Source organism: Haliaeetus albicilla, chromosome 1 (assembly GCF_947461875.1).
Source record: "Haliaeetus albicilla chromosome 1, bHalAlb1.1, whole genome shotgun sequence".
NCBI lineage: Eukaryota > Metazoa > Chordata > Aves > Accipitriformes > Accipitridae > Haliaeetus > Haliaeetus albicilla.
In genome coordinates this window covers 73,135,405-73,162,158 of record NC_091483.1, presented here as the reverse complement: position 1 = coordinate 73,162,158, position 26,754 = coordinate 73,135,405, and the positions used below count along the sequence as shown (strand labels likewise).

General features: G+C 42.6%; 1 protein-coding gene across 2 annotated transcripts in view; it reads left to right on the top strand.

The window, feature by feature from the left end:
- The first annotated feature begins 1,863 nt into the window (after positions 1 to 1,863).
- The window catches only part of AFAP1 (actin filament associated protein 1), a 120,700-nt gene continuing 95,809 nt past the window's right edge, over positions 1,864 to 26,754 (top strand). For both annotated transcript variants that reach the window (XM_069794316.1, XM_069794331.1), the window contains exon 1: positions 1,864 to 1,992. The gene's annotated coding sequence lies outside the window, so the exon portion shown is untranslated. The remainder of the gene's footprint in view (positions 1,993 to 26,754) is intronic.

Here is a 26,754-nt window from a genome sequence, read left to right as displayed (position 1 = left end):
GACATTTCTGTAGAAGAAATACTCTGCAGTGTTGCCAGAACCAAGCACCCTGCTTACAGACTGCAGAGGTGCCACACAATGTCTTAGGGCAAGTGGAGGCTATACACTGAAGTGTTACTTAATGTAATGTGTGCATTAAAATTTATCAAACCAGTGGCAGTAAAGCCACAAAATCCTGGAAGTGCTCACTGCAAGCATACAAATCAGTGGTACTATGCACGGATTACACTGCATGCGCCAGAGCAGCCAAGGGCTGTGCTTTTACAGCAAGCTTTTGGATTGCTCTCTCTGGCGATCCTGTTTTACAGGTCATGATACAAATCAAGTAGCTCTAAGACAGCAATAGCTGAAAGCAATTGAACTGTGGAGAAGTGGAGCTACGGTTTAATTTTTCAAGGCCGACTAAGCCCTTTAATATTGCCAGAAAAATCAGTACTTCTAAGTACTCCAAACCCCACTCCTGCCAGCTCTCGACAAGCGGAATGAAAAAAGGCAGGTAGGAGCAGGCTGCTGCTGTCTGAAGAGCTCATCCAGTAGGCAAGTCCTTCCCTGCCCATACCCAAAGGCATACAAGAAAGAGAACAGCTGAAAGTGAGATTTGGGGCTAAACAATTTTTCCGGACAAGGTTGGGGTGCGAATTCAGCACTCCTGGTTTAGGCTACAGAGATCCCATGCATATCCTAGCTGGCCATGCAGTGTAAATGCTGAATAAATAGAATTTTCCCTGGTTGAACCTGTTACTTTGGGTATCACCGTATTGGAATGACTGAGGATGATGAAACGGGACAGAAGATCCCATTAAACTTGGCCAGATCAAACCAGCTTTTATTGACCAAAATTAAAGATGCTTAATGAGTTGTATACTCTTAAAATGCACAACAGAAGCTACAAGCTTGTACAGAACGATGAACGTGCACGTAGAATGCTCCACAAGTACTTCTCACAAAAGACCATTTGTGCATCCAGCTGTTAGAGTTGAAGTAAATGAAAAGATGCTGTAACACCCAGCTGGACTAAAGATGAAGAAAAATTGTTGCCTTAACTAATGTTCTTCCTTTAGTAACATTCCTCTGTGACCTCGGTTTTACAATTTCTTTCTGGACAGAGAAGAAAAGAAATATGTGAGCTTGTCAAAGTTGGAACATGTTTACCCACCTTGTCCATACGGAAGTTTGCAGTGGTTCGCCCTGTGATTTTGTTAAAAACTGAAGGCTGCTTTAAGCTCTTGGAGGGAATTTTTAATCAGTACAAACTTTAATAAACATCGACTGTCTCACCTTGCACTCTTGATTTGCATCTGGCTTGTTTCAAGCTAAGCGAAGATGACAGAGCCCAGTTTTAAATCCGGGTTGGGTCCGTGCATGGCTTTACACCATTTTAACAAACGGGCTTAAATTGGGACTTCAGATAAGCGGCACCATGCTCGGGGTGCTCCAGTTCCACGCTTTGGGTTATTCCCCCCCCCCAGCCGAACGCCAGACTGACAGCGTCTCCTGGCCATAAATTCGGGAAGGGGGTGGGCTGCGCTGAAGCTCCACTTCACGATTTTGCCCAATTTCACTATTTACTGGGGGGGGGGGGGGGAATCCTCCATCCACCAAGGACCCGCAGCTCGGGGGCAGGCAGCCCCCGTCAAAACTGCCAGCATCTGCCTCGCAACGTGTCCAAAAGGGGGGGGGGGGCACTTTGGTTCACCTGCCCCTGCCCGTGGGGAAGCCGCCCCCCCGCCCGTGGGCTGCCGCACCCCACACGCCCCCCCACCCCGCCCCCCCGCCTTTGTTCCGCTGGCTCCGCCTCCCCCCTGTCCCCTCCCCGCGGGGCGGGGCCGGGCGGGCGCCCCGCCCCGTCCCCGCCCCTGGCGCGGTGCGGCGCGGTGCTGGGCTGCGCTGGGCTCCGCGGCGCTGAGCTCCGGGGCCGGAGCTGCGCCCGCCCCCGCTGCTGCGCCGAGCCCCGCTTTGTGCCCGCAGCCGAGGCAGGACACGGCCGGAAAGGTAGGAGGGTTGCCGCGGTCCCCGCTCGCTCCCGGCAGCATCTCTCTGCCGAGCTCGGAGGGAGGGAGAGGAGGAAAAAAGAGGGAGGGGAAGGGCTGGATTCGGAAAGGGGCTTTTTTCCGCCGCCCCGGGCGAGGAAGGCCGTGGGCTGGCTGGGAAAAAAAAAAAAAAAAGCCTGAAAAATAAAAAAAGTCTCGCTCGTTTTCTTGGCCGGGAGAAGCACATGGAAAAAGCGGCGAGGGAGCCCGAGCATCAGGCGGCGGCTGCCGCCCCCCTCGGCTCCCCGCCGGGCCCCGGCATCGCTGCGGGACGCGGCCCGCGCCCGGGCTTCGGACGAGCCCAAAATGCGGCCGAGACCCCGCGGAATGAAAGCCGCCGGTTGCCGCCCCCGAGCTCGCATCCCTTCCCGGGGAGAGGCACCAAGCCTGGCAGCCGCGCCGCTGCTTTGTACGGCCGAGAGTTTCGCGATTTTCTGCCTTTCGGGGTGGGAAGAGGTGGTCTTTCTCCAGACCTTGCCATTTGAACCCGTTTCATCATAGCCGAGAGATTGCATCATGTTACAGTCCTGGATTCAGTAAGGGCAAAGGCGAAAAGAACCATCCTTCCAGATCTGTCCCATTGGCTTCCCCGTCCGACCCCCTCCTTTTTATTTCCTGTTTAACAGAGAGGTTAAAACTAAAAAGCAGCCTGCGATTGGTAGGCGGCGGTTCAGTTCACAGCGACGTATTTTGATTTCTTCCACTGAGGGTTTTTTGGAAGCTCGGTTTTAACTTTGTCGGCTCTAGGCGCGTATGTGTCTTGTGTGGGGAGGGTAGGGGAAACTTGCCAAAGATTTAGCCGGTAGGAAAATAATAGACGGCAAAAGAGCAAGAGGAACGGCCAAAAGCGGACGCCGCTTTATAAACTCCGAGCTCTGGAGTCGCAGGAGGTGAATGGATTCAGGCAGGCATCCCTCGGAAACCGAGGCGTTCACCTGCCCAGAAAGGCAGTGCAGTTGAATGGATGCACACTTCTGAAAGGTGAGACAAGACAGATGTCGGGAACGGAGAAGTATTGAGCTAATCTCCCCTCTGGATCCTATAGGACCAGTTTGATGCCAACACTTGGTGTGTCCCTGCCTGTTGTATTTATTGTACCTTTTGCCGTGACGGAGCTTTTCAGCTGAGATCCGACCATAAAATAATACATCTCAAAGCCAGAGAGATCTAATTAAATATTGTACTGCAGTCCAGGGCTTCCTAAGCCGACGGATTCTGCTGTTCTTTGTGTGGTTCTTTGTTTTGTTCCACGGGGGAAAAAATGTCACAGCACGGCTTGGGTTGGCTCTCGGAGTATGTTCCGTAACTAGTATCTCGCCCTCGCAGGTGCTCTGTCGCTGTTTGCTCCGAGTGTTACAGGGCCGCTTTGTTCTTTCAGGAAAATAGCAGTATTATGAAGTTCTTTCTCTTTGCTTCTCCGGGAAGGGTCGGTGCGGGGGCCCAAGGGAACAGCTTGGCAGCCAGATGGATCCATCCATCAGCGCTGTCCTGTATGGGCACATGGTGCCCTTCAGTCATCCCTTATGCCTCCTGGTGGTTTCTATAGGAAGAGCTGCACAATTACTTTCTCCTTTCGAACAATCCGTTTTTCCATTTGGAACTGGGGTGGAAGAGGAGCAAATCCTGCATTAAAGCCCGAGGGAGAGCAGTCCTGTCTTTCTGGGGCTATAGAGCATCAGATGGGTTTAAGAAGAATTTGAAATGGCTTCTGAAAAGAAGCATCCACAGTTTCCTTTGTGTGTCTGGATAGCTGGTGATCACAGTGACAAGCCTGCGCGCAGAACAATGAGCAGATATTCACTGCCTTTGGTCATATGTGGCACTGTTTGGTGTTTCCCGGGAAGTATGTCAGCAAAATTCAAAGTGTTATGTGGTGTTCCTGGGACTCCGGTAGATTTTTAGATGAAGGGATTTGGAAGATCTGTGGGGTTGAAATTGCAGTGTTTCTTGAAGCAGTGGCAACAAAGAGGGGTAAAATGCAAAGACACGTTAATAGGTCAGCTACTCACACTACTTTAAAAATCATACAATCTTAGTGGAAAGGTTTTTCATTTTCATCTCCTGAACCTCCCAAAATTGAAGGGATATTGTGAGAGACATAAGAAAAAAAATAAAAATTGAAATCTCAGTGGGGGCAGGCTGTATTTGGTACACATATGACTAATTGTCCTATTCGTTTCAGTGGCGCAAAGAGAACCTGCTGTAAGGTCAGATCAGGATTTGTCTTGCCCTGCTGCTCGCTGCAGACTTCCTTGAGACATTGCCCCAGGACAAAGAGCCAGTGGTTCAGGGCTGGTTTATGCAATCTGGAGTCAGCCGACTTGATTTCCGTCCATTTTCACAAGTTTCGTATCTGATACATCAGTCAATGGGAGTGTGGTGTCCTGGAGCTTGCCTGGTTAAGTGCATTGTTCAAAGCTGTGCTCTTTGTTTTGCGAGGAGGGGGCGAGGCGGAGGAATGGATGTGCTTTATATTCATTTGCAAGAGATCTCTTGCTGAAGTGGGAGGGTGGGATGCAAGGACTTCGCTTCCCAACTCCTCTACAGTTTAGTTCACTCTATGTTATTATGGTTTTAGTCACACTAAAGCCTACTGTGTCAACTTTTCAAAAAATTTATGCATCCCTTCCAGTTATGCAATTCAGCTTGTTTTAGATGTGAATCACACCTAGCTACTGGTATGACCCTGAATTTCCTCTGATTCATCAGTTTATTGACAAATACAGTGTTTCATCTGGCACAGGAACTGTCTGTCTGGGCTGAGCAGGTGAGTGTGTTACACTCTCAGTAGATACTATTCCAGGTTAATATACCCTAATATAAAATGTTCTGAGGCTCCCAGTTGACCTCTAATAGTAAACCCCAACAAAAATAATAGAAAAATGGAAGTCAACCAAAGGAATACAGGGCTACTGTGAACTCTGGACCAGGACTGAAAAAGCTAAGTCTTGAACGTACTCCTTTTCTACATCTATTAAGGTTATCTGTTGAAATTTAGGAGCAGTTAGCTTTTCTAGTATGAAGCATCCTAAGCTGGGCTTACAGCAAGTTTAAGTTTTTGATATCATACCAGATGTCTTTTGGGGGAGTGTCTGTATAAAGCAATACTGAGAATAGTCTGTCAACACTATGAGCAGGTAGGAAAACATGTAGGTGCAATTTCACGGAGGTGACTGAGTGCAGTGTGCAGGGATTACACCGGCGTGACTGTTGGACGGCACTTACCCAGCTACGTATACGTGAAGGTCTTGTATTTGTATTGCATATGCAACAGCACTCTAGTAAAATACTATGTATAGATTAAATTGCTCTCACTCCCTGATTAAAAGTTAACTCTTGACTCTCCAGGTCATGAAACATGTGCTGAAGCTAGTAATGCTAACGAATAGAATCTCAGGAACATAATTGGGGTTTGTGGAAAGGGGGATATCTCATAGCGGATAACAAATGAACCTGTTGGGACATAACCCCTAATTTCCAGAGATACGGTAAGAAATGAAATGCTGAATAGCAGAAAAATAGAGTAGTCTGCCGTCCATTACCCCTCTGCCACCTTAACAGAAAGTTGGTCATGACACACGGTGCGTAGTAAGTAAGGTTTGACTGCTCAAGGTGCTGAGCACCCTTAACACACGGCAATGTCCGCGTGAGCTGGTGGTGATCACTTCTCTTAGAGTAGCCCTGGGGAGAATACACTAGCCTGTGAAAAGGATGAATCAATATCTGTTGTATATTTTACCAGTGTCCATCAAGACATCTAGGAAAGAAACTCTTAAAAGAAGGAGGTTTTTTTATAGGTTTGATTTTGTATAGATACTGCTCTTTACATGTAGTGTATCTTAAAAGTTGATGATATGTGTTTGGCAGTAAAATAAGCAAAACTGCATAGGACTGTCTTCTTTAAATCTCTTTCCTAAACTGAAAAAGAAATAAACATTTTAAAAAATCAGTTCATTATTCCTTTCATGGTGACATAGTGGTGGGATTTTTTTGACTATCATCTGGGGGATTTCTGCTGCCAGCATCTCTCTGCCATCATGTATTTTTAAGCTGAGTGATAAAGGCTGTCTTTCTTTAGGACAGATGTTGGTAATGGCCTTATTGTGCCAAAATCCTTATGAGTACAAAATGCTGAATAAAAATATATCCATCCATTAATAATAAGTGCCAGAAAAGAGTACACAAGTGGTTTCAGATTTAATCTGTAATGTAGCTGATGTCTCAAAGATAACAGCATTTTACCCCCAAGAAATATAGCACTTTGTGTATGTGAGGTAATTGGTATGAGTTGCACTAAATATATATTATTCATTAGGGGACTGTGATTATATCATGTTTGTGAATTCCCCAAAGTCTCTTATCACTGCCCTAATCACATCTAAACATTTATGGAAAACAAGATTTTGGTGTCCTACTTGACTGACTCATGTTCTGGCTTGCTGAGTTTATCCTGAGCTGGTAGCCACTTCTAATGAGCATGCTTGGTTGGTTTATTTATAATGAATGGACTTTGGGAAAGGAGCTTAATTCATGTATGCACATTATCAGAGATAGCACTCCTTCACAGAGAATACGTAGTGGTATGTTATCTCAGTTTTGCAGAGAAGCAAATAGTAAAAACTCTTTAATATGCCACTTTCATGCTGAACTCCTATGCACTGTCTTCAAATGTATAAAAGCTCAATATTTGGCCAGTTGCTGTGGATGGGTATTTTTTTGTCCATTAAAGTATGTTTAAGTGTCTCTTTGAAACTTATCTGGTCTCTCATCGGTTACACATGCTTATGGCATTCCTGTTCAAAAGTGGAAGAGAAGAGAAGAGAAGGCAAGGTAAGGAGGGAATTTCCCTGTTATTAGCAATTAGCGGATCCAGATTTTTTTTTTTGCTGTATCATTTCTTACCAGGAGCAGCTGCAAAGAGAGAATTACAGTGTGACCTTCACAGCATTTCCTAGCACCGTCATCAATCAGATCTGGCAGGAGCTTTATCGCATCTATCAGTGTGGCTCATAAGCCACATGCTGTCTAGTCTGGGGGGAAAAGCAAACAAACAATGGGGGCTACTGTAGGTTTTATTGAAAATAAAACAACCAAGACTGAGCTTTTCCCATATGTGGCGGCTTTGTAGGCAGATTTCAATTTTTACCGTGTGCTGTTGGGCTGATTAGTAAAAGATGATGATTGCAAAGCGGTGGAAGAGAGTTCCGCTCCGTCTCAATGGCATTGGCAAATCATTCACAAGCTGTTGCAGCTTCAGCCTTTCGCAGTCGATGCTCTCCAGTCTCATTCTAATGCTCAGCATTATTTTTACTGAGGAGTTGATGCAGTTAGATTAATCCAAGTGTTTTCTGCACACGTAAATATTAGGGAATAAAGAAGTGTTTTCTGACTTCTCTGATTCTTACGTGAAATAACATAGCTTTCTCAGATTAAGAGGTTTACTGATTTTTGTGGGAACGTGCGTGCCGTCACAGGCTGTTCTAGGGCTCTTTCAGAGACAAGTTTACAATGTAGTGGCCAAGGTCAGCGGATCAGCTGCAACATCCCACTTTTAAGCATGGAAAACTTTATTAACACCGTGTAAGTGGTTTGTTTGTTTGTTTGTTTGTTTGATTGATTTTCCCTACTGACCTTGGTCTGCTTTGGAGTTTTACTGAAATTTACAGTTTCAGTTTACAGTTGTGTTCTTAGATTTGTTTCACTGTTACACCAAGTTCACTGCTGTTTTCAAATTCCTTTGCTCTGCTTTTCTTGCCGGCTGCAGTAAGTACAACTTTCTTGCCTTCCTTTCCAGGGCTCAGCACAGTGACAGGTTGTCACTTCATGCCTGGCTTCCTTGCAGGCAAAGTCCTAGCTAACAGGTAGACGGGAGAGCAAGAAGCAATGGGGACGGGCAGAATTGCTAGTGTGTAATTCTTACTTCCTTCATGGGCAAATATTTGTCTGCATATATGGTATATACAGATACATATGTGGATGTATACAGACAGGTAAATTCATAGAGAGTGTGTATATGTACAGGTGATAAATATTAGAGCTGTCTTTGTCACACAGGTTTTCTGAGAAAAATGGCTAATTGCTAATAAATATATATATTTACTGTTACACCATCAAGTAAAAGGTTAAGGCCCTGAGCTTCAGAGTGGTAATGTTGATGGCCAACAGCAGGGTACGATCTATAGTTTTTGTGGTTTTTAACCAGCCAGTTCTTGGTAGAAGCTACCTTGGTACCAGATTTGGGCAAGGGAGCTTGAAATGCCGTAAGAAATGTGCAATAGCAGGTGCAATGAAAATGCTCATAAAATGTAAAATACGTTTAGCAAAATGGTTATCTACTCTGTTGGGAAAAAAATCATGAGAGTTGGCTAGCTGGCTATGGAAAGAATGACTTTTGTGGTTTTCCTCTGTGTGTGCTGTGTCAGTTTGACAGGTTTTATGGCCCCAGCTGCTGAACGGGCACTAGGCAGGGCAGCGGCTGCAGCTCTCAGCTCCAGCCCCAGAGACCAGCAAACCTGAGTTTAAAAGGAACCTGCCCAAAACGATGCCGTGCATCATCCGTCTTCAAATGCTGGGGCCATCCCTGAGGATTTTGGCAGCCGAGGGGAAGGGTTTGACAAACAGACACCCTTGGGTGGTTTCAGACGGTGCTGTCAGCCGCTGCGTGCCGGCGGTGCCCGTCCTCACGGTTGAGCTGGCATCAGCCCCAGCATCTCTGCCCGAGCAGGGGATGGGGCCGGGAGAGGCTGGAGCTCTGGACTACAAGCTCCAGCAGCCACGCACTGCGGCTGCACAACCACTTGGTAGAGGGTTTTAAGAAGCCAGAGCCGTAAGAGGTCCCGTTCCAGCAGGAGGATGAGGAGGAGAGCAGAAGCTGCCAGCAGGAATCGACCTCGGGAGCGAGTCCTGTGTCGTCGTTTGGGGGCTCCTGCTTCACGAGCACGCAGCGAACCAGCCGTCTGCCTGCTGCTGGCGTGGACCGAATGAAAAGACAGCCTTTCAGCCCTGCAAGCCCGGTGGGCCGCAAGGAGGAAATGATAAAATGGCAGGAGTTGAAAATAAGATAGATAATGTAAAAGGCAAAAGCATTAGATAAGAAGCAGGGCTGGCGAGTGTCACCGGGGCGCCGGTGGCCGGGAGCCGAGCTGCAGAGGGGCCACTCTCTGATGCTGTTCTACTGCTGGGGCTTAGCATAGATCAAACCGAAAGAAATTGCCCTTGTGGAGAGTGGGATTTATTCTTGTAAGCCAAGTCCGTGCTAGGGAATAGAGTGCAATACTTAACTGAATGTTGTCACTGGCTGTAGGAGATACAGACGGAAGAAAATACATACCTGAAAATGTTAGGAGCTAGCTGATTTTCAACTCTGTTAACACACAACATTATCAAAGCATACCCTTGGAAGATGAAAAGATTTGCTTCTTGGAGGGGGGGAATATTCAGGCTGAGGAGCTTCTGTGAATACACAGAGCTCTTCTCCTTCCCCGATCCCTCTATCTGCACCATGTGTTTGCCATTAGGACCACGAAAAGCCATGAGTCTCCTTGGACGGGGATGATGGGCGCACGGTGGTCCTTCAGGAAGAACCAGGAGAGCTGAAAGGAGAGAGAGGGTAGGTCAGGCCACGGCATTTTGTTTTGAGCTTAACAGGAATGAGATCCACCCTGAAGAGTCTTGGGGAGAATTCTGGATGAGGGCCAGTGTGAATAATGCTGAGTGCAGATGGGTGGGACCCCACCTGGATATGAAAACAATCCTATTTCCAAGGTTAGTTAGTTCTGCTAGAAAAAGGGATATTTAACAAGTAAGGTCTCATTTAAAAGGAAAAAAAAAAAACCAGTTGGAGACCTTAAAAAAAAAAAAAGCAAAGCTAAAAACCCTAGTCTCTCACTTCAGAAATTAATGAAAACAAGCCCCCAAACATGCAGACAGCTGAAAGCACACACCAAAACCCTCAGATAAACAAAACAAGTGTTCTCTGGGGAAAGGAAGAGCTGTTCTCTCTCTGGGAAAGTTTGTCTGTTCCTGTGACTTGTGAACTTTTCATCTTCTCTGGGACTTTCTGCTGTCCTTGCTTCACTTTTTGCAGCTTCTTGGTCTCCTGCACTTCTTTCCCTGGAGCTCAGAGAAGTGTTTATGCAAGTGCTCAGCTTTAAATAAATGAATCATCTTATTTGATGTCGGTGAGATTACTGCTTGGGTTCGCATGCGTGTTTACGCTGGTCTGCTGAACGGGAGCCCTGCGGAGAGGAGTCAGCTCGGGAGGTGTGTAAGGTGTGCCAACCCCACATCCACCTTTCTGTCCCCAAAAGGAGCCTTCCCACCAACCTCCACTGCTGTGGCTTGGAGCCACCGAGACACCTTTCCCCTTGTGACAACCACATCCTGAGCCCGATCCTAAAGCCGATCTGGAGCAAACTGTATCCAACAAGCCAAAAAGACACAACAGTTAATTTTAACCTGACTCAAGTCCCAATTAGTCTCTTGGTGACTGCTCTTCCCGCCTGTCTGTCTGCAATGACTGAGCCTCACAGCCTCTCAACGCTGCAATTTCCTTCAGGTCGCTTTGGATCTTCTTTATTATTGTTTACAAAACGCCGAGTCTAGATTTTGCATATGTGGAAAATCTTGCTGATAGCTGTCACCCCTTGAATCTCATCTTCTCCAGATCTCTCATTCTTCTGTCCTCTTGCTTATAGTCCAATTATGTAACTTTTAAAAGTAATTTGAGCTTAAAAAATAAGCTATACTGAAGGCTTCCCTGTAAACAGTCGCTCTCTCTACATCCTAAGGGCAATTACAGGTATGTGTAGAAGGCCCACGTGACTGTTTCCCCTAAGAAACAACTGAAATACTGATTAAATTACAAGGAAAGCAAAACTGTCTTGAAGGGCTATGATGTTTGGGGATTTTTAGACTTCTTCAACCCTTTACAACTCCTTCTTTTTCTTACCACAGTAGTATCTTTTTAAGCATTATGGGACTAGCTCTGCTTGGGGATTCCTTTCTGGTTTATGGTCAGCTCATCTACGGGCTCCAAGATCTAAGTGCAAACTCAGATTGCCCTGAAGTTTATTGTACTTTGTGAGAGCAAAGGGTGAAATCTGTCTTTGAGACTTGGGGTCATTTGGGCTAGATTTCCTGACATACCAGCCCTTACAAAAAACCAGCTGTTCTGGGATTGTTACTCTGCTAGCTTTAAAGAAAAACAACCAAATAAAGAAAAAATACTCTGCCAAATAGGGATCAAACCTTAGCTTGGTTTGAGTGTGCTTTAAGTAGTCTCAGTCTTTGCATTTGCACTAGTTAAGTTCTTCTTTGCCTTCAGGGAGGTGCCTTGGAAGCAGTATTTATGAAAGAGTCCAGCCCCTTCCCTGTACATCACCATAGGGAAGGGCTGCTTCCTACTGAGGTCGCAGTGCTTTCCTCTGTGAGTCAGAATCCGGACAACCCAGAGCAACATCTAAATGTAAATATCCGAAAGTAAAGATACGTGAAATGAAGGTACGCAGCTTGCCTAGGTGTGACTGCAAAGCTGTTCTTGGCCAGGAGGCATCAAGTGGCCCCAGAGACAACATAGCTGGGATGTGCCCTTGCTCAAGTTATAGCTTGAGCTACATATATAGCCAAAGAAGTGTGTGCCCTTCTAGGAAGTTGTCATCAGTGATTTACAGAGCACGTGGTACCCTAGGGCAGCTCTTTACGTGTTAATAACTCATAAAAAACTAATGACTTCATGAGATGGGACGGGGAGTAGGCAGTGGAAATGGCAGGTGCTCAGGGTGCAGAGGGAAGGAGAGAACTGGCTTAGCCTGCCTGAATGTTTGAAAGGAATGCATAATAAAGTTGTAAGGATTTTGGTACACTGGTCATCTCTCTCATCAGCCCTGCTAGTGCCTCAACGCTCCCAAGATTTCAGTACAAAACCGTAATCTTCACTTTAATGAAGTGCATAGGAGAGAGAGAAGCGTGTAAGAATCCTGTAGCATCTTTTCCCTTTTTTGCTATAGTCATCCCGGTTTATAAGCTTTGATCTTAACTCCTGCAACTCAGGTAAGTTTAGGAACACTCCCTAACTCTGGGATAAGCAAGCATTTATCTACTTTACCTGGAAAACTTAATTTTTAGAATAATGCTAGGTGTTATATCCGTAAGACCATTTGCCACACCACTTTTGAACTGCGGTTTACAGGGGTTAGCTCACCTGCCCCTTCTGTCCAGCAGTCTATCGAGCAAACATCTCACCTGCTGTTTTACCGCCCTGGACTCCTTATGTGAGCAGTGTCATGTAATGCTATTTGCTATTAAAATTAGAGACTGCGTGCCCAGCGAGCCAGTGGAGAAAAGCCATGGAAGTTACCTCATTGATGTGAGGTGTGCTGGGACTTTCCAGACATAGGTGCACGTTTTTTTGATTGCATTCACTAGGGCCAGCTATAGGGGGTCGTGACCATCCCAGATCAGTTCACTTCATTACAGCAGTCTGCCAAAATAATCCTTCCCCTACTCATTTCAGCTGCACCCAGTGCAATGAAGCAACTAGAAGTATGTGTATAATTCTAGAAGGCTCTTATCAGCTCTGGGAGGGGTGGAACGAAGCACGGCTCTATGTGTACCGTAGCACTTCACAGGGTAGTTTTGCTGCAGTCAATAATAAAGAGCATTTTTTGCATGGTTCAGGAAGGCACAAAGTAATATTAGGCAACTGTATCTTCTGATAACAGAGTCAGTCAGGGTGTTGGTACATGAAAGCAGACAAAGGACATGACAAGGTTTTTCCTTGGATTGGAGAAATCATTACTAGTGGCATAATTCTCCCAAATTGTAATTATTGGACATTTTCTGGTAAGCCTACCTAGGAAAATGTTAAATTCCTTTTGTCGTTGTTTCTTTTATTAAAGTGAGAATTTCTTCCCGGTTCTTGTAAGGAGGAAACAGATACTCCACATTCACCAGTGGAAGTTGTCCAAAGCAGAAGGGAAAAATGCCATTTCAAACTGTTAAGAACAGAATGATAAAAGCCACCTGGAAAAATAAATGTTCAGTAGTTGCTGATTTCACATGTAAAGTGCATTTTCCTATGGAATTATTATTTATACTGTAGTAAACCTAATACAGCATTTAATAATTTTATTCATTTTTTTTGAATTTGGCATTACAATCAGAGTGATGTCTCCTTCTTCCTGTGCTTAAGAAATAGTATCCGTGCCTACAATGACTCCTCCTCTGCCTGTAGGCAAGTGAATTTTTGTCACTGACTAATAAGAGAAGGATCAGGGACTTGGGACCCTAATAATAGGACTGCTGGGAAATCACTGAACGCCAGCAGGGAGCCCTTTGAGTGAGAATTTTCATTGTCTGCTGCCATTATCTTGTTTTACATTCAGCTTGTCTGCCGGCTTGCGCCTAGTAGCGAAGATTACTAGAATCTGGGCTTTTGAGGATACCATTATTTGCCTTTCTTTATCTGATCGCACCATGGAATTATGTCACTGAATTAAAATTGTGACGGTGGTAGATTGTGTGTCCTGGATGATTAAAAACTTCATCAGCATAAAGTTACATGTTCTTTAATTTAACGATCAGAGGGCTGCATCCTATCTGTTCCAAGTGTGAGGGCTAAGAAATGGCATTATTAAGATAGCTAAACAATGTAAAATGTATATTAAGACTAGCAAAGGGAATGATTTGGGTAGTTTTGTATTGCCCTAGCTTCTTTATCTTCCTAGAGGTTTTTTCCTACCTTCTTCATATGTGTAACCATTCTCGGAATCTTTCAAGGCAAAAACTGTTTGTTCTGTAAGATAAGTAAATAGTGTGTGACCACTCTTTCGGTGTATTGGTATTGTACGATCTTTGCTAAGATACTTGTTAGGCCAGATTGCTATCAGTTTCCAGATTAAAAATAGTAACTTCTGAAGGGAAAATTTAAAGTGGTGACTGGTAGCTTCTTTTCCAAACACATTTCCAAATGATCATCTATCAGCATCTACTCATACAGGGCACTTGGCAATGTAGGATGAGCTCAATCTAACTACATCATCCAAAGATGACAATATTTCTGCTGGACTTGGTAAACATTGAACTGGTTTGTCTCCACAGTGAAATCATTTCACTTGTAAATATTGTACCCCAAAATATTAATATTAATTATTATTTATGTTTATGCTTGTTCTTAAGCAAAAGCCTAACCCATACTGGAGATTTTTTGGACTTGGCATACATTTGTGACTGAAGGTACCCTATCCTCTATATGATTTCTGCCATCCTTTTTCTTTGCCTTGCCTTCCTCTGTATTCGATTGAGTACCTGCATCTGTTGTGAATTTTCATGTGAGAGGAGATTATGATAGAGTCAGTATCCTGACAAATTGCTTTAGAAGACAAATGGTGAGAAAGTCCCCCCTTGTAAGAAATGACACCAAGGTGCTCCAGCATGGTGATTTTCAGTCCCACAGTACAGAGTCTTGGCAATGGGAATTTTTTGGGTCTGCTTTTTTATCGAAAGACCATGGGTAGAAATTATGTAGGGGATTTTATTTCAGATTATTTTCAATCACTGTCCTTCAAGGACAGATTGCAACTTGACATGCGCAATGAAAGGCAAAGTGAAGCAGAGGGCAACCAACTTGGACATTGATGGAAGAGGAGAATGATTTCAAATAGTAACAGTAATAGTAATAGCAAAGATTTGTGACATAAATGCATCAATGCTTATCTACATCAGGTGTAGATGAGTAGTAATGGGATGTAGAAGGGTTGTGATGGGATATATAACTGCATTATTCAGTGTACTGCGGGGGCCGGAGCTAAATCGACATGGCTGAACTGGTGTTGGTAGGTTAGGAAAAGCAAAGGTACTGAATGCAGTGCAAACCCTTACCCTGCTTGGCAGTGGGATTTGAGGGAATAGGCATGCTGTTTGCTAAAACAATTTTCATTATGTTTGCGGTGACTTGTCACATTGGCTGTTCTTGATACATGGATGACAGCTACGAGCCAGAAGTGCTCTTTCCCTCCTCCCTTCTCTTGGGACAGTGGGATGAAATCTTTCATTCGTATGTCAAATCTGTTATGGTTTTCACATGAGAGTTTTGAGGCTGGGAGAAAAAGACCCGTGATGAGGCTGTGACAGGAGGAAGCCAAAGTTAGAGTGAAATGAGAATGCATTTTTATGAAGTAATGTTGCATTTACTAATCTTGAAGAGTAGCATTTGGAAACGTGCTTTCTAACTGAGGAGAAACAGTATGTTTTAATCTATTCACTTCTAAATTAGGACTCAACTATTGGTACTTGCAAGGCACTAAGAAAAGCAGTCACTCGGACCATCTGTATTGAAAAAATGGGAATATGAAGTTAAGCGTCATCGTATGTTCACAAGTCCTGCCTGTCCCTGGTGCTTTTAACAGCAGCCTCCTGTGCATGCTGAGGGAGTCAGAAACTGGGGAGACTGTGTGAGCTCCACTGTGGCTCCCAATGGTGCCAGTTAATAGATACCTGAGAAAATGTAAGTCTAGATATTTCTCTTACTTCTGTTCTCAGTAAAACCAGTGAAGCACAGGAAAAAGGTGACATAAAAATGGTGAGTAGCAATAGCACTATTAAATATGTGTGTGAACATAACATACGCCTTTTTGAACAGATTTCTAACTATATTTGAATAGCTTTACCGTAATGATAAAGGTCTTTTTCACTTTCATTTTATTAAATGTAGGGTCAGATTCTCACATTAAAGGCATGTGAAAGCTGATAAGCACTTAGAGTGGGATACATCCTGCCAGACTCGAGCCACACACGGGAGAGCAGGTCTACAGCTGAGCTCCTTCCCTGTAGACTTCCTTTACAATCAGGGGGTAGAAATCTGCTTCTCTAGGATGTAATTAATCTGATCTGTTCTAGATGTCTATTTTAGGAAGCCTACATTTCTCCATTGTCTGTGCATTGAGCCTAGGGCAGCTAGCCGAGATACAGATGACTACATTGTAAGCATTGGCATTTAGTCAGAGGAATGTCACCTCTAAAGCTCAAATGGTCTGCCTCCCTGCTTTCAACCCTGTAAAATGAGTAATTCTGCAGTAAAAGAATTGCTTGAGGAGGCTTAAAACAAGATGATCATTCTTTGGATTTGCATAGATAGGTGGGTTAGTTGTACTCTTAATTTGGGTTTTCTCGCTGCTTACAAAAAACGTCTGTCAGGACATCTTTGCATGTCTACTTCAATGCTTTGAAGGCTCATGGGACTCAGTGAAAACATCCTTGAAAAGAGATTGAAAATGCAGGAATGATGACTGAGATTCTTGGAAAATGAGTTTTATGAGACAAAATCCTTAGTGGTGTGTTTCTGAGCATTGCTGTATAGTTTTAGTTCTCTGCTTAATGAGTAATTTGCCGTATTGGTCTCATGTAAGATCATTTGTATACCAAATGTTAGTTCATTCAGCTGTGAGATTTTTATTTAGACTGCTGTGCTCAGTGCTTTACTAATTAAGATGTCTTGCATTTGGGTGACTAAGGTTCTTAATCTTAAATAAACCAAAATTATCAGTTTTATTACCACTGTTTAAAAAAGAAAAAAAGGTGCTGTCAAATCACAGAAAAACATGTTCTAAAGACATAAGAAAGTGAAAAAGAAACTGATTGTGTAGTCATTGGGAGTCATCACATGGGAAAATACAGCTAGAATTTGGGAAAATTTTGTTGCATGTGTCCTTGGAAAAGGTGCACATTAGAGGCCAATAATTTACTAATCCATTTAAACATGAACCCTACGTCTGACTAATATCAGGGGTTTGGGATTTTGAAAGGAAGTCCAGGGAGAACCAGTGGCTTGAATTTATTACCAAACCCTGAATTTTTTGTAAGTATACTTCTGATTTGGACAGGAAGTATAGATATAGATAATTGAGAAATACCGCTTTCTTCAGCAGAAATCCATCTATAAACCATTGTATTGCAAGCTGATCTCCTTAAAGGCTGTTTTTTAACCAAACTTTTATTTGGTTTTGTTTTTATTATATACTCTATTATATATATTACATATTAAATACATTATATATTATATATTTATCCTTCTCAGGTAATTAGTAGAGCAATAATTTCCATAGCATTTAGTGAAGAGATTTACATAGAGATGGCTGGAAACTGTAAACATGCAACAGCACTGAAATGACTCCAGTAGGAAATGAGCACCCATAAAAATAGGGTTTTGCCCACAAGACCCAGTCAAGCAAAGTTCTTTATACGTGTGTGTGTTTGCATTGAAGCCACTGGAAAAATTCAGAGATTTAAATATGTCAATTAATGCACCAGAAGGTCAAATAAAACTGCAGACCTAGAAGATGTGGAGCGCCTTGTGAAGCTCCTTCGTCCTGGGGTTAACTTGACCCCTAAGGCAGACAGTGTACATAACCCATGTTCTCTATTTCTTTTCCTGTTGACATTTGTTTACTGGTATCAGCCTTTGTCTGACTTTTTGTTGCTGTTTAAGTCTTAAAAATAGTTCAAAGGCTTAAAAACAGTTTAAGCTATTTTTATAAAGAATATAGTTGTTATCATTGCTTCGGGCTGAATAATTGCTGTCTGGCTACATCTTGCTTATATTACCTATTGTAGGTGACTTCCCAGAAAGATTCATTCTTGTTTGAAACGTGATGATTATTGCTGTATTGTTTTACCTAAATAATTTTTGTTGAATGAAAGAGGTAAGTTAAATATTATTAAGAGCTGGAGAGGTAGAGCATTTATTAGAAACTGCTACTGATAAACACATCACATTCACTCAAGTGTAGACCACCACATGGTTGCTGTTCGGTTTAGGCAAGCGTGCATTTACATGTTCTGTACAAGGGCTTGTGATACGCTGAGCAGCTGGAGTTTACGTTAACATTCTGTATTAACCAGAAAGGCAAGACAGAGCTAAATGAGGGCATCGAGCCTTGGTAGATACTTCTGCGCTTTCCCCAAAACCAGCCAGATCCCTAGCAAAACACCACAACTTGCTACAGATGTTGGTGGGAAGAGATCTGTTGTAGATATTCACACAACCCTCCTTACCTTACTATCCAGAGAACTGCTGATACCTCTTGCAGATAAAGACCTTAGATACAGTAAAATTTAAAGGACTGGGCAGGGATTAGGAATTTAAGTGGAAGGAGCAACCTTCTGGAGATGCCTCCTTTTCACTGTTGACATTGATTTGGAAGAAACCGGTTTGTACCTGCAACCATGTAGTGCATAGGTGCTTATACCTCTTCACTTCATAAGGATATTAATAAATACTACCTTCCATAGGATTTCTTGACTTAAAACTAATTTGCAACTAGTCTTCTCCCTGGGAAGTAGTGAGGTCTGACCTAGTAATCTAGTAAAGTGTATTACAGGTGCAGTTCTGGAATAAAACCATGTACTGTTCAGCAAGCCTACAGCAAGAAAGCACAGGCTCTCAGTGGAAACATCTGAATTTTTTTCTTCAAGCAGCCTCATTTGCTGACCATAAATGTATTTGGGGACAGTTGGCCCCAACTTCTTAATAGATGACTAGCTGGTGCCCATCACTCCTCCCCTTTCTGATGCTATTCTGCTACCAATGTCCTACAGATGATGTGTATATATGTATATGTGTGTGTGTGTATATAAAAAAAATATATATACTCCAGGTGCTCTTCTTGGGTCAGTGGAGGATGGCTGAGAGAAGCCATGCTGTGAAATTACACTGAAATCTATGTCTACCCGTGCACTGCACTGCCTCGTCCCTGGCACTGAGATTCCTGAGTAACGTATATCCCCTGGGTCTTTGCAGTGGACCTGATTCTTTTCCTCGTAATTTAGGCAAGCTTGCCCACTTTTCCATGAGTCCGTGATGGAGCTGTGGGATTTTGCTGCAGAAACAGGAGCATGAAGTAAAGCTAGATAGTGCTTCTAGCTGATGAATTGGTTTATCTGTGGGATAGCTGTGGGATAGGAAAGACACAGTGGTTTAAACTGTGTTATGAACAGCTGGTCTTGTATATGAATGCGTGCGTGTAGGCTCTTGCATTAACACTTCTGCATGCATTTACACTCTGTAACAGACATCCACAGATAAGCAACTAGAAATATGATATTTCCCCTGCCATTGCAGGGGAATTCTGAAAGTCTTCAGGAGAGATTTCTTCCTATCATTTCGGATACATTTCCATTTTCTCTCATACTGGAAGCACCAAAGCTTTCCATCTTTCCATACTCCATCCTTAAAGGGTATGGGTTCATTTTCCTTGTTTGGGTGTTGGGGTTTCCTTTTCTTTTTTCTTTTTTCTTTTTTCTTTTTTCTTTTTTCTTTTTTCTTTTTTCTTTTTTCTTTTTTCTTTTTTCTTTTCTCTTTTTCTTTCTCTTTTTCTTTCTCTTTTTCTTTCTTCTCTTTTTCTTTCTTCTCTTTTTCTTTCTTCTCTTTTTCTTTCTTCTCTTTTTCTTTCTTCTCTTTCTCTTTTTCTTTCTCTTTCTCCTTTTCTTTCTCTTTCTCTTTCTTTCTCTTTCTCTTTCTTTCTCTTTCTCTTTTTCTTTTCTTATTTTTATTTACTGCATTCATTTGCCATGGTGCTTGCGGATTCCAAAAACTTGCCAGGAGGTACTTTAAAAATTACTGACTTCTCTTGGTTGTTACATGTCAGCACAAATCAAAATACTTGTCAACTATTTTTCCAATAAATAGTTTTATTAAATTCATCTTACAGTGTAAGAATATGTATGTGTTTTCTATTATTACTACTGGTTCTGTAAGGGTTGAATAATATGGTTGAACCATACTTCTAGGAAAAAAGAGTGTAGAAGGAGCTGTATTGTACTCAATTTCACCTGGAGAACAATGTCCTGAGACTTAAAATACATCAAAAAATTAAGTAAGTCCCTGAAATATAAGATGTGAATAACTGCGTGCATTCCTCCATTATAACATTTGCTTATCCAGTTTCAGTCTGTTCTGTTTAATTATCAGGTAGAAGCACAAAGTAAAAAGGGTAAAAAGTAAAGGGTAGGTGTAGTAGCCCACTGGTTCATTATTTTTGTTAAAAAAAAAATAAATCTCTACTGATGTTGTATTTATTGACCTTAAGCCAAATTTCAGAAGGGAAAATAAACAATGTCCCTAATGTAAAACATGAAATACTACTGGACTGTTTAATTCTCACAGAAATATTCAGAATGAACTTTACTACTCTTTGCGTGGTTACTTTGTAGTCTTTAAAAGCACAGAGCTGCATTGTTATCAGAGCAGCTAATGCTTTCCACAGAGATGCAGGATAACACCCCTGCTAGGAATGCTCTGCCCCAGGGAGGAGAAAGCTAAATGTGAGCCTACTTGCAGCTATTGCTTTCATTTGAAAATAATTATAACATTTAGGCTATTGGTGACATTGCCTCCGGTAATTTCAGCAGTTTAGAGTGCCTGAGTGTATTTCACATAAAATACTCAGAAGTATTTTGCATATGTGTTTAATATACACCATTTTTTACCTTCAGGTGTTTTGTTACAGTATGGTCTATGCAGCCCAGAATTTCTATGTCCGAGTCACGCGTGCTCCAAGAAACTGAGTATACTGCACAATAAAAACATCCTTACTTTTGCTTCCACATAGTTACTGAGTCCGACACATAAACAAATGAAACCCCACAGGAATAGGGACTCTTCTCTGAGGAGCTCGGGATGAGCTGCAGCCTTCCTGCTGTACCTCGAGTGCCTGACCCAGCAGACGGAGATGTTTTCTCCCACCACTCGCCTCCCGATCACTGTCAAGCTTCCACCCGCAGCAACATAAGGAAAGTCTCGTATGTACATCTATATTTGTGTGTGTATGTATATATACACACACATATGTATGCACATATATAGGACTTGGCCATGTGCAGAGGTCCCTTCCAACATTAACCGTTGTGTGACATCTACACCAGAGACTATTGTTGCACAATAGCTTTATATCTAAATGTAGGCTGCTACTAAAAGAGACGATCCAACTCATCCTCCCTTCCTTGCTCTTGCCCTGCCTGGGCACCAGCAGAAGCTCCTGCAGGCACACGGTGGGCTGGGTCTGTGCCCTCCTCTGGCTCACCCCGTGGCCCAGAAATGCTAGTGTTGGCCCAAAGGCAGGCATGAAAATGCGGGATCAGGGGTGAGATCAGCCCCTCTCAGCGGCAGCCCAGACATAGGTTAACTTAAAGTTTTTGTAAAACCACAGCTTGCAGGAAAGACAGGGAGAAAAAAAAGCAGAAATAACCATCTAATTTGAAGTACAAACATATTTACACATTTGTACATGCTTCCTTCGCTTCTACAGGCTGCGCTGAATGTCATCTCGGTATCTCAGAAAGTGACTCTCCAGTTACTGTTTTCTCAGAGCACTGGTAACTCATTTTAAGGAGAACATCCAGCCTGGCCTAAGCATCGCTAAGTTCTCTAATTAGGAAATAGTTAAGCTGAAAGCACCCCTTGAGCATCTTGGAAGGGAAGAAGGGAAGTGGAGAGAGCATTAACAGGAGTTTTTTTATTTATTTATTTTCAATTGTACATGTCATCCTCTCGCAGAGTATATTATTTATATGATGCCAATCTGAAGAGAAGTAGATTAATACCTTTTGAAATTAAACTCTAGCAATGTCAAAGTTATCTTTTTCTGACTTTTCCTGGTATATTATTTGAATGCTATGTTACAGCTAATGTCTAAATAACTGCTACTTCTTGACAAGCATCAGACAGATTCCTTAAGAACTTGATTTCTTCCTACTTAAACAGCACTCAGCATGATTATATCTAAGTCATTAATGAGAAACACTTATTTCCTGTGAAAATTATATCATGTCATAAACTAACAAGAAAGAAGAGGAGGGTGTTAGGAGAAGATCAGGTACTTGAAGCTCTGTGCAGGCTTCTTTACTGGTAAGCCTTTCAAACCCTACTTGGTTAAGAGCTCTGGCGTAGCCTTCATGGCCAACTGAAGTTAATACTATGTGTGCATGGCTGAACTACTTGTGATTCAGCTGCTGAACTGCTGTGGCATTTAAATACTAACTAGAAATGGGGATCTTTTGCATTAATGTGACTTTTCAGCCACAGTGGCTCATCAGCTGAAATAAGACCTGTGCAGCTTCCATGCATGGGGAAGAGGGAGAGCGCTATCCTTGGCAACTGTGCCAAGGTACCTCCAAGCCCTAAGAGATCCATGTCATTCTTTTGAGATGAGCTGGTTTTGAAGGGCTTGTGTAGTGCCTCATCCTGTAAATATTCTGCCTCTTTTTCTTCCTGCCGGTACTTTTGTAACAATTCAGGACAGACAGAAAGGAGCCTATAACCTATTATCTGCACTCCGTAATTAGGCTTTGTCATGTGTCCGCTTCTTTACAACCTACCGCTTTGTCATATTAGCAAAGCAACGTTTCCTCATCATAACCTTTTTTATCATGAAAGGATAAGGTCAGCTGGGCTACGTATATATTGTCACTGTTAATACTTCAGACAGACACAGGCTGTTTCTCTGATTAAAATGATGTGCAGTAATATCAGGAGGTGATAGATTATGTCACGTTCTTTCCCCCAGTGCTGACACTGTTACTCAAACATTGCTTAAGCAGAAAAGTAGCAAGTCTGGGCTGAAGGCTGTTCCTGGACTCCTCAGCACCTCATTAGTGTCATCCATTTGCAATCCTTCCTCTTCTCATCATTCTGGTTCTCATAAAACTGACTTTTATAACATGGAGGAGGAGTTAGCAGGTCTTCTCCAAAATCTTGGCATGTGGGAAGGAGTCTCTCAACCTGGAGCAAAGCAGTTTCTTCAGACAGCTACCAGCTGGCATGTTTGCAGCTCTTTTATCATCTTGTCTCATGCCCAGATAACAAAAAGATTTAATGTTCTAGGCAATTAGGGTGAGTTTCCCCCACCCATTTTTCATCTTTGGTATGATAAATTTGGTGATGAAACCCTGAAGACTTTTTCATGTTGCTTGTGCAGAGGCTGAAGGCCAGTATCATTATAAAATGTCATCCCTGCCCCTCCCCTCCCTGTGTTTAAGTAATAGAAACAATTTAAGGTAAAAGTGGTATCTTTCATTTTGTTGCATTATCTATAGCAAGAATAAAACAACTGTATGCACTGCAAGATGTGCAGATGTGACAGCCACATCTTGGCCAAGTCTGAAGGACTGATGTCATGCCTTTGCCAGAAAAACAGACAAACATTTTACTGGGAGTGTTGTCTGGAAGAGATGTGAAATAATCCCCCAGGCCCAAATAACCTTAGGAAGGCCTCAGCTGGAGTGTGTCATGTGGGGTGCTGTACGTGAGGGATAATACGGACTGTTGGAGAGATTTCAGAAGAAAGGAACAGGAATAATCAGAAGGCTGGAAGACGCAACCTGTGAGAGATTGGTGATGGGATTTCAGTTGTTTAGCAAAAAAGAAAACTAAGGAGAGGCATGATAATTGTCTTCAAATATGTTAAGGCTGCTACAAAGAGAAAGGGAATGCGTTCCCCATGTCTTCTGTGGACAGAACCAGAAAAAATGGGCTTAAAACTCAGCAAAGGAGATTGATAGTGCACGTTAGAAACACTCTTTCTTATGTTAACAATGACTGAAGGTTGGACTTGATTGCCAGCGGAGGTCAAAGGTTCGACTGACTTCCATGAGGAATGAGATAGGTATAGCTGAACTTGCCTTGGATGAGAATGATGAACATCACCACTTCCTCAATGTTCTTTCAGCCATATTCTTTGATTGAACAAGAACTATTTATGTTGTGTGCATTTTCATATTTTTCTAATCCTCTCCCACCCAAAAGATTGATTTTTCTCTGTCTTTTGGTAATGGCTTTCCTCAGGCTAATGCTTAATGATGTCTTAACAAAGTAAACTTAAACGTAGTAAAGAACATTTTTCATGAGGGCAGCTTGGATTTCCTGGCTGCTCTCTTCAGACAATGACCTGTCAGCTTCTGTTTCTCCATCTTAAACAGAGTATGATGGCCACACAGTAACTAACTAATGAAAAATGGTTTTGGCATCTTGGAGGAAGCTTTAGCTGCTAAATACCCTTGGTTCACTTTCATATCCTTACTTCTGTCTTCTCAGATCACATTTTCATGTTCACCCAAAGCTTTTCCATATAACTTTATATTTGGAATTATTCTGTCCTTTTTTTCTTTTCTTCTTTTATTGTGTTGAAATTGAATTCTGCAATTCTTAGCAAAACTGACATGGACTCTTCACCTTTGATAGCAGCTGCAGGATTAGTTGCTTTGTCACCTTTTCTTGACAGCAATACCTTCTCTTTCTCTCCCTCCCATTTGCCTCTGAAATGGGCAGAAATTGAAGAAAACCATCTGATGAAGCTGCAGTCAGGCTGGGACACACTTGCTGTCCCCTTCTTTCAGTTTTTAGTGGCTGGCACTTCTTACTCCCTGATGAGAGTACATCATTGTACTGAGTCAGCCCACCACTCATCCCTAGGAGATGCAGCCTTTGAGAGATACGACTTGCAAAAGACAGTCCACTCAAAGTAACATAGAAGTCTGTGATTACTAACGCCTAACTTTTTAGGAGGAAAATATCCAACAGAGCATTTAATGAACGAACGTTGGGAGAGGCTCCGACGAAGGGGACATCTCATTCCGGTGTTGCGGTCTGTCCTTCCTCCCCCTGCCTCTGTTGTCTCATCCTGATTCCTTTGATTGCTGCCGCTTTAGAAGTGGCTTTAGTACTAAAAAAGGTTTTCTTTGAAGTATTGTAGAAATACCATTTCTAAGAAAACATGACCAGCAAATGTCCAACTTTCTTCTTCAGCTGTCTTGTTAGAATACAGCACCGATATCTGTTTCTCCCCCTCTGGTGTAACATGAAAACTTTCAGTGACTGTTACGGTTCAATTACTTTTGGCAGACTTTGGTTCTCCATGTTAGACCCATGCACTTGTATAAACAACTGGCTTCAAGCTGTGTTAAATATAATCACTTAGCTACAAAAACAAAAAAACCCCAGAGATAATGACTAAGATTCCACTTCTTAGAAACATTTTTGGGCTGAAAGCAATGGTTTGGAGTGGCAATCACACCCTGCTTGCTAGTGTTTTTCCCCTTTTTGGTTCTTTAGCTCTTGCATCTTTCCCTATTGTTGTACTCTTTGTCTTTCTAAAAGTGCATTTTTCCTACTCTGAACCCCACAGAAATAGATTCTGCCTAAATTGTGTCTTAAAAAAAAACATGGGGACACAAGACAACGGGAAATATAAAGCAAAAGCTGAAACACGACACCACGACTCCTTAGGGAGAGGAATACTGAATATTAAGTGAAGTCCTGAAGTTCCTTGTGCTGCTGCCTAAAACCAGCTTGATACGGGTGGCGAGCACTGAAAAACAAAATATGTTGTGGAAGGGACACAATCAGCAAAACAATTCAAAGAATACATTTGCTTTATGTTGATGTTTGAGAGGAAATATTTGTTCTACAGTAGAGTCAAATAAGAAAAAAAGAAACTAAAAAATAATTTAAAGAAATTCAGTGTGCAGGCAAAAAAACCCTTAAGTGGTGGGACAGAAGAGATTGCAGGTTTCATTTCTCAAGAGGATCTTGGGATGTTTGTTAAAAACACCTCCCTTCCACAGGGTCCTCCAAAGCAATGGATCACTTTAGTCTTTATTTGAAAGTTAAAAAAATTACCCAAAAGAAAAAGAAAAAAAGCCTCTGCTTTTCTGAAAACTGACACTAAGAGCATGGAAATATTCTTGCTTACAAATGAGGTCAAACCAGCCTCATCACTCCCCCGGCACTGCCCAGACTTGAACTCTTCGTCTAAAAGACACTTCCTGAAATTCAGAAAACCCAGTTGCACATAACACAAACATCACAACCTGTAATAAGAATTTAACTTGCTTTATATCTGTCTTTGTAATTCCAGCCTTTAGTTTAGACCAAAAAACCCCTGTGCCAAACGGTAATATTAAGTCTTGTGTTACCTCCCATTAAGCAGCAGCTCTGGGACTGCTCAGACTCCAGGAAGGACTGATGGGGATGAATTAGCTGCTGCTTCTTCTGCAGACTTCACTCCTACACTTGCCCAGGTGTGAAGCTGTCTAGTTCACTTCCCAAACATGCTTTAAAACCTCTGAATGGAGCTTGGTGCTGCTTTCAGTACAGGCGAGCGGGTCGACACGAGCAGATCAGCTAATAGCCGAGCGGGTCGTTGATGCGGGCTGCTCTTCTTGCCGCTTCCCAGTGAGGACGGGCCCAAGCTACAGAGGGGTTGTTACTCTTCCTGTGCATTCCCAGAATTTCCAATATATGCCTGAAAGGACGTGCTGAACCTATGGAGATATGCTCCCAGAAGCTCTTGCAAAACCCATCTGGAAAGGCAAGAGGTATCGTAAGTATACTTGATAGACCTCCCACACCTGAACCGGGTTACTCCATTGAGCGGCAAAGCAGATGTTCTTGCAGCAAAAGACATGTTTTAGCATTTAAGGATGAGTTTCATGATGATTGGTTAGTTGATTATATGGAAAGTATTAACTACTGAACAGCCTCTAAAGATTTGTTTAAACTGTAAAACTCATAGAGATCTTCATGGAAACATTCTGAGGAAGAATTAAAAAAAAAAAACCTCAGGGTCCTTTCTAGCTGTTTGTACAACCTGGGTATAAATTCAGTTGAAAGTTACGTTATTGTCTTCTCAAAGGATAAAAATACTGCAAACTTCATAGTAATATAGCTGAATTT